This window comes from Micropterus salmoides, unplaced genomic scaffold, assembly GCF_014851395.1.
Source record: "Micropterus salmoides isolate LMB-PRFRI ecotype aquatic unplaced genomic scaffold, ASM1485139v1 Ms_hic_scaffold_15, whole genome shotgun sequence".
Lineage (NCBI taxonomy): Eukaryota > Metazoa > Chordata > Actinopteri > Centrarchiformes > Centrarchidae > Micropterus > Micropterus salmoides.
In genome coordinates, this window is record NW_024040596.1 from 18,057,649 (window position 1) to 18,074,588 (window position 16,940).

Sequence of the window (16,940 nt, forward strand, 5' to 3'; positions counted from 1 at the left end):
ATATTTTTTATGCTATTATAATCGTACTTTACTATATTGTCATTCATTATCTGTTTATACAGCAGCATCCATGTACAATATGTGCGCACACAGAAGGAGTTATAGTTGTTGAGAAATATATACATACTATCTGCCCACAACTACATTATAATGTGTTGTAAACAATTATGGTGTTTATAAATACTAAAAGGTAAATCATTACACTTTTGGGTAGTTGAATCCATAACAAACCTCCAAAAGATGACTGTGTTTTGTGTGTAAACTCTGAATTTGCAAGTAACTAGCAACTACAGCTGCAGATAAATGAAGTGGAGTTCAATATTTTAACCCAATTACAAGTACCTCCAATTTTGGTATAGTCAAGTAACTGCATGGAAAGTGTTGAATATAAAGGATAATTTTGTGTACTACAATACTGAAATAAATCATGTGTTTGTCCGTCTCTCAATACTTTCTGACTTTTCCACTGTCCTTGGTACTCAGCCCCATGTACTGTCATTCCAACTGAAGACATACATTTTTAAAAACAGTTTGCAACTTGATAGTTTCATTTTGAAATGAATATATCATTTCCTAAAACAGCTGGGTATTGTAGTTTTTAACAAATGTTACTCAAACCGGAGCATTTCTTGGGGACTATTTTCACCTGTGGAGGAATACATGTCACCAAGTACAACAGTTAATGTGTTTTAAATTTTTTGTACAACAATAGAGCTCTATGCCACACAGGAATAAAATATGTCAGGCTTTGGATATTCATGTTGTCAGTCTTGTTCTTGAAGTACTTCTGTATTTGTACTTCCACCACGAGAAAGGTTCCTGTCCATAGCTGAGAGTAAAATGGAACTTGCAAAGTATTTGGGGATTTGGACGGGACTATTATGCACTTAAGTGTGAAGAGCACTTGATGAAAAAGATTCTACACAGACGCTGCTCGCCATAAAACATTCAGTGTTTTGAATAAGTAACTCTGTTATCAAAAGTGAAAGAAGTTTGAGCAGAGAGGTTTCTCAAAATCTCTTTGTGTGGACAAAAGCAGAAGAGACAGAAGATTAGAAAAAAATGCAGATGCTGGAGAGAAAGTGTAACTACAACAAAAAGGGAACTAACAAAAGGGAAATTCAAGCTCATAAGGTGAATTACTGTATCAGCCACGAGAACTGTTGCATAAGAAATATAAAGTGGCACAGTTACTGTACGCAAAAATCCCATTGACCTGAATGTGATGTGAAGCACATAAAAACATACTCAGAAATATTCTCAGAAGGCGGCTGCAGGGGCTTTTAGATCCCTCCCTTCGCTGAGATTAGCACCCTCCTAATTGTGTGTACGTGAGTGAGAAACTGTACACATGCGTCACTGCCAATAATCAAGCTCTCTGGCAGGATGAGTATAAATACCAGAGGATTTGTGGAACTCGTGGCGGTTCAAAGTAAATAAACAACTTTCGGAAGTGGATGACAGGACTCTACATAACTGAGTTTGCTGCCTCATCAGTCAGTTCACTGATTCGCCTGGAAACAGCAGCAGTTACAGAAAGCTTTAATTTTACATTTCAGTAGCAATACAGTTAGTTTTATAATATTCTGAGTCATAAGTATGATCAGCATCAGACACGGGCAAAGACCTACTGCAACTCAAACTTCCTCTATAGAAAAGACATTATATTACTGAGACCACTCTAATTCAGTGATAGATGATCTGGAAATGCAGGCAGGTTCACATCTTCTGACTCTTTACATTTGCTGCATCCACAATTCAGGGGCTGCATCCTTTTAAGTGTGACTAACTAATTATCATGGTTAATTTAAAGCGGTTCTATTCTCTATTTCTATGATCACGATATATCAAATGACAACATGGAAACAATGTGAAAGGGCTCATGTGTAGTGACGAACTTACAGACAATTTAGCCAAATCTGCAGGAGCTTTATAATGAGTTTCAGCTCGTTTAGTTTTCCGGCCGGCAACTTTAATGTTTTGGTTCACTCTCACTGCTCTCATTACAACAAAAACAGTTCTTAAAACCTTCTGCTCAGCACCAAACAGCAGACAGACTGAGTTACGCGACTAGCTGGTGAACAATAGTGAAGCATTTAGCAGCTTAAGAGGCAAATATTTATAGATATAAATATACAGGAGTTTGTAGAGACCAAAAAAAAAAGCTAAAAGAGAGTGAATATTCATTTATCAGGTGGACACAAACATGAATACAAATGAATTATAATGTTGCTCCATAACTGCTGGATGTGTAAATAAGCAACAAAGTTCTCCATATCAACTTAAAAGTAGATGATATGTCAATGTTACGTTCGTTCACAGCTTGTTTTCTCCTCACGAACACATCCTCATGTATAAACGAGAGAATAGGTCAATAGTTGATTTCTCCAAAACAAACTAGATGAGTTTTCAGTTACCCATAGACCTTAGCAACACAGGGATGTTAACACTACAGCTGCGCACATCGGTCTTGAGGCACACACCCCTGTGATAGTTAGGGTAAGGGTAAGGGACCTTCAACAGTAACATAGTTACCTGGTACTTATGCTAGCTAGCTAACACTACAAAAAACGCTAAATGAAACGATACAAATAAAGTCTACAAAATGTAAAAAAAAGAAGTATGCTAAAACTAGTTAGCTAACGCTAATAATACTACAAAAAACAAAAACTAATGTTAGCTTTTTGTTTTACATGAGACATTAGTCTCAGTCAAGTAAAATTGGGTTGTTTTAAGCCCTTCAACTATCGACCAATGTTGTCGTTTTCTCTGCGAGGATGGGCTGGCCCCACAAATTGCCAAAAAATTTTATTTATTGCAGGTTTAAAGTCACGTTTTAGTGATCCTCGGAAAGTCCAAAATATGATGTGACCACATCATTTTTACCAGGCATTTGAACTCATTCATTGGTAAATATCTCACTTAAACTGAATTCTTCTAGACCAAATCAAGGGTCCAAGAGAGTGTCATATGTGAGATTCCTGGCTTTGAAAATAAAATTGACTTGACTTGAACTAATGGGACCACAGGAGGAAGTGAAAAACAAAGGCGAGGAAAGAACTCTGTTTTTTTCCTCGCCTGTTTGTTTTTGTTAACAGCCTGGACATGTTGTCACATGACATTACAGAGAAATGGAACCTTCTACACAATTTGTCATTTGTCATGTGTTGAAGCAAAACTTCACAACTCACACTGTAAAACTCAAGTATCAGGGAACTTGCCAAAGTTTTTCAATGTACCGCTTTGTCATGCATTTGAGAGCAACTTTCTAGGGAAATTGTGTACTTGTGAACTTGTTAATGAGGCACAGATGAACACACAAGTAGTATTGGTTTCTGTGAAGCTTGAGTGTTTGGGGTGGATGCAAAGGTTCAGCCCAACCTTTAGATCGACACACGCATAGAGTATTTAAAGAAAATCTAAACGTTTCCCATTTTATTTATTTGCTTCAGTGCTCAGTCATATTTTCAGTAAATGTTATCTACCTACATTACGGCCACTTGCCTTGCAATTTGAGTGGAGAATACTGAATTCCTTCCATTTTAAATAATGGTTGTTGTTTTTTCTTTTCTTGTCCTTATTTACAAATAGCCCAGAAAATCACATACAGTCAGCATGTTCTATGGTAGAACTCTCCCCCAATTTCCAGGAATATTATCGAGAACATGACCTTGGTGTCTACAATGGTAGATTTAGTCCTGGTCGTGATAACCGAATAAGTGGGGATACTGTAAATGTATCTCTGTTATTAGGATTGTATTACAATTCTTGTGAAGCAGGTATGCACATTAGTGGTGCTTGAGAATTAAACTGTTTCAGTGCTGTACACCACAGCTCAAGCCTCTGAAATAATGACTTGAAACATACACTTTGACCTTTACAAGAAATATAATGTTGTGTGGATTGACATAATCATCCCACCAAGTTTAAAATAAACTAGAAGCTATTATGTCCTAATGAGTCCAGAGGAACAAAAACACACCATATAACTAATTGCCTTCACTCTCTCACGCTTCATCCGTAGTTCTAATATTTCACATAGTGTAATGTGCATAGCTGCCATTGTTCTGTGGCGACACCACCCAGGATTTTAATTTGGAGGCTCATACATCAACTCAAGACTGGTGTGGTAGAGATTAAAGGGAAGCATATAATACAGACACACACTTAGTCACACACACACACAGTGTCAGCTGTGAGAGCTATGACGCACTTTGGGCTCTGTTAATATTGTACAGCAGGCTTCGGCGTCTGTGTGAGCATTCCATTACAGCCATTACATTCCTTGACTCTCTCACACTGAGTTCACTAAGCAGCTGTGCGCTGAATTAGACTCTCAGCCTCTCATATAAACACACATACAGGGTCAACTCTCCTTCAACGTTCGCTGTCCCTGTCACCTTTCAAATTCTTGGCAAAGTAATGTTTAGTTGCTTACTTTATCTGAAGGATCAGTCTGGTGATATGTTATATTTTTTTTACTGTTGTTGAATGAAAAGTACAAAACTAACAATGTAAAACTCCATTGTTATCCAACAATAAGTCTTTACAACCATGCTAGCAGCTCTGTAAGGCTGCACTCATAGGCACAGCGTTGCTTTGAGCTAAACGTTAATATCAGCATGTTAACATGCTCACAGTGACAATGCTATGAGGTACTTGTGATGTTGTTGTTAAAGCAACATTATGTAGTCAGTTTATCTTAAAGTAACAGTTTGAAAATCATTTTGATGGTACACTGACTTGTAATAGGGTCAATGGCATCTCTGTCATTGCCACTCTGGGCTTGCTACGCTAGTTCTTACGCTACGTAACATTGGAATCCTGGGCAGGACATTTATTATGACAATGTCATTATGGTTTTTGGCATCAACGTGACTCTTAAACAAGCAAGCTATAAGAAGAATGTATATATATATAATATAGAATGTGAGTTTGGAAGTTTGTGAGTTTTGGGATTAGATCTGTATTCTCAGTATGGATATCAGGGCAGAGGCTGTGAAGAGACCAAAGAAGACGTTGTCTGAGAAAGCGAGGAAGAGAAAAAGAGTGATTAAACACGCAACAGACTGGACAAGAGTTAATATCGGACTAGTTTTAACTTGTTGGTGTGAGCCAAAAGAGCTGAAAGGATGCAAGACCGATGCCAAGCAGGCCTTCTTTCTGTTGGTGAGTTATAAATTACTAGCTGGCTTGCTGTGTCTTGTGTTGTTGCACTTATGTTTGCCTGTGTTAGCAAAGTTGTCAACACAAGCTAATTACTACAAGACAACACAATGAGACATCAGTAACATTACTGTAAACTTGCGTTGATTTGCATTGATTGACTTGCTTTGTTGGCTAGCTTGCCACCCGGTCTAACCTGCAGTCTTTTATTTCACAAAGCTCTTCACATGTGGGAGCCTCTTCCTTGATTACTCCCTTTTTCTCTTCTTAGCTTTCTTCGTCAACGTCCTCTTCAGTCTCTTTGCCTTTGCCATAAGCTAACGTTATGTCCATAGCAAGGTTACTGTCCTTAACTAAGACGAATGAAAAAACATATAACTAAAATAAAAATAAAAATGAGGATTTACAAAAAAAAGATAACTAACTAAAACTGTGTTGTAGGTTTGCAAAACTAACTAAAATGAAAGAGTAAAAGTCCTTAGTTTTAGTTTATTTATATATTTATTTTATAGGACCTAATAATCCCACTTTTCGTGTGGATATGAAGCCGGGGGAACTGATGATGTGGGGCAGTTGGTGTGGCTGGACCGGCAGTTCAGCGGTGTGCGCGGTGATTAGCTGATAGGCCCCTGTTGGTGAGCCGCGGGTGTGTTCCTTTGTCCTCTGCATAAAGAGCTGGCACGCTGCGTGTCCATCAAAAGAGCCTGGGGTCAGGGCGGCATCTGGCTGCAGCGTAGTAGATGGCGACCGCTGTTACAAGGAGAGCCCCATGTAACGTCAGCTGCATATTTGGTGGAATTTGAAAATGTTTTCTATTATATTTTATACATACACGTGTACAAAATGATATGAATGCAACAACTGTATAGAGTTGTGTTTTGTTTAGTTCGGGTTGCAGGTCTTGGTGGTTTTCTTTTATTGTCTTTGTTCTGTTCTGTTCTGTTCTGATGGTCTGGCTTAGAGCTCATCTTGCATGCGGGATAAACTTGCCCTTAGTAGACTACATTGACTGTGAGCTCTTGCTGCTGGTTATTATATTTACTGCATGTCAGCTGTGTGTTTTATGGGCTCACTGATATCTCAGCCAACCTGTCTCTTTGTGCTTCACATGTTTTTTTTATAAATAAAGGTTAGATTTTAATATAACTGCGTTCCAGTCATACTTACCTTCAGGGTGCTGGGGACCTGTTGTTTGTGGCTCCAAGGGAGCCTACACTATCTTCCAATTTCTTAGTTGTCCATCAATTGTATTTCACCCCATTTATTGTATTTCACCTTTTTAACCAAGAATGATAGGGCTAGAGACTGATGTAATGAATTTCTTGGGACCACTGGGTAGTAGGAGTAGGGTAGTTTGCTCTTAGGGTTTTCTGTATGTAGATTAGAAATTATACTGTAGATTGCATGTGCTTCATTTATTTGTAGTACTTATTTATACAATGTGTACTTCAAATATTTGCTTAGTGTTTTGGCCCCTACATACAAGCTTTGACAGCTTAAAAAAGATCAGTGACTTTTCACAATTCTGCATTATTTCTAATGATTGTACTTGTATTTCAATGTTTTGTGAAGAAACTAAACTGGACTGAACTAAACTGAACTGAGCTTAGCATCATGCAGCGACAAAGACTAAAACTAACACTGAAACTAATAAAAACTAAACTAAAACTAAGAATTATATTTAAAAAAGCTAAACTATCAAACCCACATTAAAAACTAATATAACTAAACTGAAATTGAAAACAAAAAAAAAAACTAATGAAAAATCCAAAACCTTGGTCCATAGAGGCTGCTGAGCCCAGTTATGTAAAGGTGCCAACTACTCATTAAAAACTAAAGCATTCACAAACACATATCGGGAGCAATTTGGGGATCAGTATTTTTCCCAAGGACACTTTGACATGCAGACTGGAGGAACCAGGGATTGAACCTCCAACCTTCTGCTTAGTGGACGACCAGGTCTACCTCCAAGCCACATGTAGCCCAATGATAAGGATAATAAAGAAATATAACCATTATAATCTTGCAATTACTGTAGTATAAGATTGAATTAACTTTGTTTCTATTGTGCTATTGGATGTTTTATATTTGTTCACTTGGTTTCTGCAGACTTCTGTATGTGTGCTCTTAAGTGTCTGGGTGTAACTTCCATTAACCTAAAACTGTTTATCTTCCACTTTTCCCCCAGACAAGCTGACAGGAAGTGCGGTGCCCACTCCTACTCATTTTCCATTAAGGGAATAAAAAAGTCCCTGTTTTATTTGTAGCCACAAAAGATATCCCCATTGGACCAGATAGTGGAGATCATTCCTAAAGCTTGAGTGAGGAAAACACTGATGGTAAACTAGTCCACTAGCCATAGGCAGAGAGGAGCATAGAGCGGTGCAGTTTATGATAATGATGTGGAACAATCCAGTCGTAAAACGGTTGAAGAACTGCAGCCTGAACGAAGAAATAGGATTCAACTTGAGATCTAGCTAGACTGGTCCACAGCAGAGTTGAGGTCTCTCAAGGATAAGCAGAATTACTGTTGTGATAGTTATTGTATTGTAATGCCCGGTGGGCCGACGCACCATTGGGATCGGTGTAACATGCATAAAGAATGGACAGCAGTTCATTGGGTAATTTTCTAAACTGACATTGGGCTGGCCCAATCACATCTCTTACTAGCCATCACCCCTCTGCTCTCTGTTTCTTGCGTTGCGGGCCATTAAAAAAAAAAAAAAAAACATTCTTCAGACGGAGGCCGCCAAATGCGCGAAAACAACCGATGTGGTTGCTGCCGGGGCTGCAGGAGCTCCAACATCAGCTGCAGTACCCTGCGTAGTGCAGGCACAGGCACCTGAAGGAGTAAAAGAGCTGTGGTGTCCACTGCCAGGCAGAGGAGGAGATGTGCAACAGTGAAACAGACAAAGTGACCATGATGGGCCGAGGGACAGAGAGAGCAGGACGAGTGTGGAGGTGAAGCGGTAAGCATGGAGTAGCTCAAACCTGCAGGGAGGGAGGGTCATTTACACTGAGGACACTGAGGACATGTACCCACCACTTTTTGAAAGCATTTGTGAAAATTGTTCTGAAAAATAGCTTGCACCAAGAAATGTTGATTAACAAATAAAAATGCTATGAAAATGGTTTATTTGCACAATAAGAAAACCTGCAATGTAAATATAGAAGAAATCTCTGCGTTGTCCCAAAAAAAGTAACTTAAGCAAAAAATAATAATAAGCTACAGATTACTGCATTATATTTTATATTATTATTATATAGTGTGAATTGTCACCTGCCACCTGAATTTTGTGCTTCCCTTTATAAAAATAAAGACTTTTCCACCATAAATTGGTGCAGAAAATCTCCACAATGCGGGAAATTAAGTGTTTAATGCTAAAGATCTGCTGGGGGAGGACCCCCAGTCCTCTTGATCAAAAATTTAATCTATAAATATTTTTTTAGAAATAATAGATCTATTGCAATATATATTCTTGTCTTGTAGGCATTCACACCAATCTTGTGCAAGTGTTACATCTCAGTGTTTCATCACACCCCTAATCTGACCGCCTAAATGGACCGATGGTGTATTGGTGAGGGGTGTCCGACCGATTTTGGTGGGTGGCCTCGGCCAAAAATGCCATGGGCGATTTTTTTGTCCCAGTCCAGCCCTGGTTGGAGCCCCAAAGAACTCATTCTTGAAGAACAAATTTTCATGACCCTCATGAAACTCTGTCATAACTATGCACACCTGCAACTGGCTAGACTCTTCCACTGCAGTTTAAGTACTGCAAAGAATGTGTACATTCATTAAGGTTCTTCATATGCTCCATTTTAAGGACGTAATGAGCTTTGCACCAAGCCGAGAGACAAATAAAGCCAGCTTGCCTTCTTCATTTCTGCACTTCCAAAACTGCAGAATGATATTGGGTTGCACTTTCATCAAACTAGCTATCCTTAAGAAAATGGATACCCATAAAAAGAGACCTAATCTGCATACCGTGTACTTTAAACTACTTCCTGGGGTGGCACCAAATGCAGAGATGGACATAATGCAGCAAGCTTTACCCAGTATCAGTAAGTGAGAAAATATTACTGGATTCTGTCAGTCTGGACCATTTCAAGCCTGGAGACCAGATTTTGGCTGACAAGGGATTCCTGATCCAGAATATTCTGCCTGAAGGAGTTAAAAAACAATAAACATTCCCTCATTCCTTAATCATGGCCATCTGACACACAGTGAGGCACATGCTACAAAGCTGGTTAAACAGAATAGGATTCCTGTTAAGAGGGCAAATGCCTGAAATTCATCCCATCTACAAAATGCAGATAATCTGGTTTAGGTATGCTGTGCACTAGTGAGCTTCCAATGTCCTTTCATAAAAGAAGTGGCAGCAGAATAGTGCAAAAAAAAAAAAAGGCTCTCTTCCTCCTCCTAGGAGGCCAGTGCGCTTTCCTCCCTCCTCCTTTCTCTCCCTCCATTTTAATCATATTAATAAAGTTTTTTAAAAGGAGCTGCCCTGTCCACATGTCGAAGTGTCCTTAGGTAAGACGCTGAACCCCAAATTCCTCCCATTGGTCAGGCCAGCACCTTGTTGCCATCAGTGTTTGAGTGCGTTTTTGATAAAAGAACTACATATAAATGCTGCCATTTACCATTTATTTAGCTCCATGTCTTCAGTAGGAAGAATGGGGGCCACAGACAGTGCCAGGGAAGTCATAAAGTATTGAGAGACAGACTGACACTTTATAGTTTTTGTCTTTTTGTACGATTTATTGACACAAATATAGATAATTGCCAGCATTGCCCTTCAACTTTCCATATCCTCCTGCTGTCTTCTTAAAAATGGAGCTGGATTGGCTGCAGTAAAGCTGCCCCGCTCTGTGTCTTTGTCCAGTCTTCTCCTGAATTGTGTCTCTATATCATGCGATTCACTGCATTTGTTCAGTAAATCCTCTTTGTGTAATCTCTCACTTCAGTGTCTCATCGTGCAGGGACTTTTTAAAATATACGTAGGAGAAATGATGAAGCATAAAAAGGAACAGCAATCAGAGACAGAGTCACAGTGCCTCGCTGCGCCACGTGGTCGTATCATGACACATCAGTGTCAGAAGTTGTATCTCTGTGGAAACTTGGGAGGACTTGAAGTCAGGTGGTGGGTGCGTCACTGACTGCGCCTGAGTCCTGGGCCTCCAGCTACTGTTACATTTGGCTTGTGACACCAGAGATAGTGCTACTAGTTTGTTGCTACGTGACCACATGTGGCAGGTGGGTATCATGGGTATTGCCGGTGAAACCTCTGATATGACTTGTTGCCACTGATAAGGTTTATAACTGAACCTCTTTATAACCACTTAAATTCTCCATTGTCCCCTTTAACCTTCCTTTATATCCATGCCAGTTAAGTGACTCTAGACGGTCTGTCTGTGAGTCGGTCCACCATTTTGGTACCAGACTGAAATATCTGAAACATCAACTATTGTATAGGTTCCCAGATGATGAATACTAATGACTTTTGTAATTCCCTGACTTTTCCTCTAATGTATTTTGAGAGAAATGTATTAATGTCCCCTTCAGGATAAATTATAATAACTTTGGCGAACCCTCAAGTTTCTATGTTTCACCAACATCAATACATTTTTAATTTAACAAATACTTTGGTTTATGATGAAAACTAGAGAAATTCCCATCAGCCTAGTCCTAATTAGCAAATGTTAACATGCTAGCATGCTAAACTAAGGCCCCCATGTCTACCAGAGAGGACATTGAAGGACAGTGTATCATTCACAGGATAAAATTTAGTGCATGTCACAGCTGCCAAGAAACCGCTACAAATGTTCAAACTTTTCTTTACAGTACATTAAAAAATGATTTTAAGCTTTGGGAACATCCTAAATTCATGTGCTTATTTGTTTATTTACACTTTGGTATCTCCAGAAGGATTTAAAATAAAGTTCTGTGGGTTAAAAAAATGCCTAGCCACATAAGGTTTCTGAACAGGTTAACAGGGGCATAGGTAAACTCGGCAATATTAATCAGGTCCCATCTAAGCACACACTCTAAAATGAACACAGTCAACATGAGTGTTCGTGTGTCCGTTTGTGAGGAAAAAAGGACTGCTGCTGAATCCTGATGTAATGTTGCATTTTAGCACATGGCTCTTAACAACAATGAGCATTTGCTTGTTCCAATATAAACACACACACACACATAAACTGCAGCTTGCTTATTTATCTGTCACCTTTCTGTCTGTCACCTCTCTAGGCAGCAGTGGACACATGAAGTCATCAGCCTGCATTGACGTCAGCAACTCTAGCTCCACAATACAGCCAATAGTCTGCAAGATGTTTACAAGTCTGTCTTTCATTCCTCAGAACCTACGGTTATACAAGAGCATAGAGTGTGTGTGTGTGTGTGTGTGTGTGTGTGTGTGTGTGTGTGTGTGTGTGTGTGTGTGTATGCTCCTCTAAGTGGGCCATGTGTGTTTGCACAACCGGACGAAGGGCAGGAAAATAGGTTGAGTATGAGGGCAGGGGTTGGCATTAGATTGTTTAACACTAGAAGCAATATTTTGTTCCAAGCAGCATTCATGAGGCTCTGTTGAATTTGTCAAGGTAATTAACTGTCTCGTCTAAGAGATTTGTGCCTCTTGGTCCTCTTTTTTTCTTTTGCTCTTCCTTTTTTTCCATATCTCAAAACTGGAAGAAAAAAAACATTGAAAGGCTGAAAAAGTTTGAAAGCTTGAAATCTAATAAAAGGTTTTGCAAGATTTTAACTTTTGAAGGCTTGCATAATGTTTTGATAGGCTTGAGAGGCAGAGTGTTTCTGGGCTTAGGCCTCCCTGATTAGAAAAAAAAAAGTTTTTTAACTGTTCGCTGATTTTGGTGAAACTGGATCATATTTTACGGAAAAAATATTTTCTGGTTTTCCTTCTGCTCTGGCTCAACTCTCTGTGACGTACAGAGTTCCCCATATGGACAGCTAATTGTAGCTGCTGTTGGCTAGTTAGCTGTGCAGCCAGAGGCCCTTTTAGCTGATCTCCCTGGACTGAGAGCTTGGAGTACCAGGGAGAGTTCACACCTTAAGCACAGGAGCTTTGGACCGCCGGGACGAGGAGGTTCTCAGGCCTGGGGCGTGGGGGACCCAGCGGGGAATTCTCGCTAGGAGAAGCACTGTCATTTTATGACAGGGAATAAAGTACAGAGGAGATTTACAGCGGCTCCAACCAGGACTCTGACTCCAAGGACGACAAAGACACAGTGGGTTCGTACAGGGACAGGAGAGGTGTGAAGTGGGAGAGGAGCAAGAGGTAGGTTGGGCATCAATCAGCGCCCACCTCTGGAGGCCTGAGAGAGGATAAAAGCAGGGGCAGCGCCGGGGTGCCCGGAGCCAAACCCACAAAACAAAAAGCCACCTCTGTATTGTATTCGTCAAACTGTGTTCAATGGGAGGCTGGAGAGCCAGGTTCCTTTTCCCAGTCCCCCGGTTCTGGTTCTGTTGCCCATTCTGGCACCACTCATTCCAGCAATCCCCGCCCCGGGCCTGAAAGGCTAATAAAATCTGCAGTAAGTTAACTTCCTGCCACATCACAGGACTCACAAGCTTGCGTTGTGTGGGCAAATCTCTGAAAAGGTTTCAAACCTGCAAAACAAACTAGTACACCGGGAGAACAGTGACACATTTGAAACTCTGAAAATGTGCTGCAGGTTTGAAGAAGGGAAACTCAAATACAAACTTACTTGCAGAGATTTGTTTTTATTAAATCAAATGCTTTTATCAGATTTCAAGCTTTCAAAGCTTTTTATTTTTCAGTTTTAAAATATGGCATGATAATCACATAATTTTAAATCCTCTACTAGGCCAAGTCTCTGTTAATTTACGAGACTTGACACACACTTCCACACAGATGGGAAATATCTGATATAACTGAGCAGAGGAATCTGTGTAGCAAAGAGTTTTTGCATTATCTTCCTGTCAAATGACAGGAACAGGCACTCTGTTCAAAGGAAGTGAGCGCACATCCTGTTGACGTCATGATCTTGTGTACTATATCGCTGAACAAACACCTGTTTGGAAAATACTAGGGCCCTAACAAAGCAGCCAAGGAAGATAGGAAATAGTCAGGAAGTTAATTCGGTGTTTCTTATGAAGTTTCCTCCCCAGCTTATAATGAAACCTATCAGTCTGTAAAAGTGCAGTGCCTACAATAATAAAGCATGGCTGGCAGCAGCTCTCAGGGGGAATCGAGTGGGAAAACCCTTTCACTCAGTAACGGTCGGGAGGCATTGACGTAAGAGATGAAAAAAACAGATGGGAGGATGGGGGCTCCCAAAATGGAAAAAGCTCCGGAGTGAGAACAACAATATACCTCTGTCCTATCATCTGGCACAACATACACAAACCGCTTCGCACAGCCAATACATCGTGCACTTGCATATGTACACACTCTTCATAGAACCATCTAATTTTTCATTCTTAAAATAGCTGCAGTAAATCTAACACACACCACACAATCCACCACCTAGATGATATGAACTGATAGGAACATGTGTTTAATTGCAGTTTTGTGAGCAACACTTGCTGCAGAGTGATCTCCCTCACACAAAAAAGAGTCCTGTGTCCAGGTTCATCTGACACATCTGTGAAAACCGAGACCATTACAGTTACATAAGCCTGTGGTATGCAAGGTCACCGATAGCAGACACACTGAAGCATATCAAGGTGGCACAGAATAACGTTACTGACAAACATTTAGAGCCACTGGAGCTATTAAAAATGCTGCTGATACTGTAAATGTCAGTGGCCAGCAAATGTCCACTGCACACTACAGCATAAGCAATAAAGAGCCAAAGTAGCTAGCTACTAGCCTCAAAGATGTTCAGATAGAAAGTATTACTGCACATGATGGTACATTTATCTTGAAAATGTCTCTTCATTTCAACTAAGAAGAAACTATTCACATTTTAATCTCTTGTAACACGTGCCTGTACATCTGCCCTTTTAAAAACATTTTACCTCTGCCATATAGGCTATATATATAATTTTTGTTTGTATGTTTTTATACCCTATAAAGCACTTTGAACTTCCCAGTTGATGAATTGTGCTCTACAAATAAAGTTGCCTTGCCTTGTCATGGATTTTCAGTTTGTCAGTGAGTGTTGAGTAATGGGAAATGTTTTGCCTGAGTCCGCTGCTGTTGATAACTGTAAATGAACAAAAGTACAACTAAAGGTTGAAAAGAAGCTTGAAACACAGATTAAAATGCTTATTGTGAGTACATCATGTAATGAGCCCTTCAAAAACAGCGAGGGCCAGCGATAATCTGTTAATGGATGTCTGAATTAAAAAGCAGTTTATTCTGAAGCTCTGTGACCCTCAGACGAAGTGCTCAGCTGTGTTACTAGGCAGGCGGCCCTTGCATGTCATGAAGTATTGAAAAGCTGCGGCAACTACTGGCCTGATCTCAGGGTTTCGTAACAGAAAAGCCCAACTGTCCCCTGAGAGACACCTACACACAGCCTGGAGAGCAGCGTCTGTCTGGACAAGCTGACACGACAGCACAGTCTGACTCACAGCAGCTCTACACTCCATCTAATGCACCACCTCTGCCTTTCACTGCACATCAGCATCAAACTCTTCTCAGAGGCACCACCATTGGGTTTGTGTGGGTCTGTGTGCCAGTGATCTTGTGCACAGTAATCGTTTTTCTTTAGACTCTCTTTGCTCTCCTCACACTGTTAAGATTAAGCACACAGAAAGTGTCATAAATGGACCCACCTATCATTTTCACATTTCAGGATTCCTATCTGTCTGGCAGCTGGTGGGTGTGTGCTTAATCTCAAAGAACCTGACAGTACAGGTTTATATGTGCTTGGCTGCTTACTCATTTTGGCTTACACTGCTGCTATTAATACTGCTCCTCCTTGGTGTTTCTTATGATGTATTTGGTTTAAACTGGAATTACCAAAAGGAAGCAATTTATACAGACTGATAATGTTGGTACTGTCATTTAAATGTTGCAGAATCTGTGGTAGGACACTAAAAATAGTTGTTAATATCATTTCAATTTCAACAGTGACATAGGCATTAACCAGCTCAGGGGCCAGTCGTTACTTCTGGGATTTGAGCACTATGTACGTTCCTCTGTGAGTCCTTAAGTTATACTGTTAATACTCTGGGACATATTTACTCATAGAAAAAATACGTTACTAATTTACGGTGACCAAAAAGTTTTCAAAAAAAGAGGACAGTGGGCACTTGACTAGGGCTAATGTTACCGTATTCTTTATAATGTCAGATAATTGTATCCTATAGCTTACTGCCGGTATCCTATAATATTAATTCCAGTTAAGGCAGTTTCATTATGGTATGTTGTTTTCATTCATTAGATACTTGTGCAAGAAAAATGGTCTACATGGTGGTTAGTCTCTAATTTGTTAATGCTAAGTGTTAACTTATCAATAAATCATAACCATACATGCAACACATGTTCAACATTTCGAAAGTTTGCTGTAGTACCACGTCAACCTTTTTTGATGTCGAGCCCAATCCAGGCTGCGATCGGTCGGTTCACGAAAAGTGACAATGATGAGCAATGCTCACGCTTGGATAAAAAAAGCCGGTGGAAATGGCAGAAAAGAGTACTGGCAGCTTGCGAGAAGTCCTGGTATGGAAGAAAAAGTCCTGTGTTGCCACTGTTGACAAGCAAGCTGCTGCTCTGTCTCTTGGCTGTTGCTGTGGTGCTGAGGGTAATAACGGAGATGCAGTTTACCAGTGTTTGCGTGAATGACAAGTAGGCCTATATGACCGACCAATGGTGGTGTACGAGAAGGCGGGACCTACAGAGAAAAGTCAAAGCAACACACAAACTCACCCTTTTGATGCCAACTGTAGAAGATGAATCCCGGACATTTTGGGCGATTTAGAAATCCCGGCTGGACGCATTTTTTAGGTCCCAAAAAGAGGACATGTCCGGGAAATTGAGGTCACCCTAACTAATTACACAACTGCAATAGTGACATTACTCATTAAATTACTTTTCTTACTCAGCACAACTCTTTTACAGGTTAAAGAAACACTTTGGTTTAACAAGCACCCAGCCTAGTCCCACTGGCAGCATTCAATTCTGTCCTTACTGTGACACCTCTAATTCTGTACAAAACAAGGTGATTCCTGAATCTAGGTTATGCATGTAGGCTTACCAGCCAATCATGATATCCAGCCAGGACAAACACAGCACTGAGTGTCCAGTAGTTCATTCAACAGGTGTTGAAATGAATGAAAAGCAGCGCATCCGGTAGAAATTAGTGCTGTTAGCGTAGCTTGCTAACTCTTTATAGTTTGCACTTTCTAAGTAGAATATAAATGTAACAACATGATGACAAAGGTTATAAAGGGACAGTCAAATTAAATCGTTCATGGTATGTAGGGAAAATACATCTTGTATCAATGTTCGCAGGGCTGTGACATGCTTCAGTCATGGGGGCACCTTGGAAATTGACAGCATGTCTTCTTGCAACTTCAGCACAGCTGATTTCATTATAGTTCATATTTACACAAAATATCATTCAAATTTCACCAATATTAACAATAAAGTTCTTATTGAAAGCTCTTCCTTAAACTACAACAACCCAAAGTGTCTTTTGCACTTATTTAACACTTGGCTGACATCTGGACCTAGGAGAGAGAACAGAGCAGAAACAGAGACATGAGTATTCAACATTCAGTTTCTCCAAAGACACACTGCAGGAAAACGTGGGGAAACAATACACACATTTTGGCAAGTGCA

General features: G+C 40.1%; 1 long non-coding RNA gene across 1 annotated transcript; it reads right to left on the bottom strand.

The window, feature by feature from the left end:
• Nucleotides 1-5,447: 5,447 nt before the first annotated feature.
• LOC119904590 lies at nt 5,448-16,288 on the bottom strand. Its single transcript, XR_005444724.1, has 3 exons — nt 16,026-16,288; nt 5,695-5,916; nt 5,448-5,519 (listed from the first exon to the last, which is right to left on the bottom strand). It is a non-coding gene; the product is annotated as an uncharacterized LOC119904590 (long non-coding RNA).
• Nucleotides 16,289-16,940: the final 652 nt, after the last annotated feature.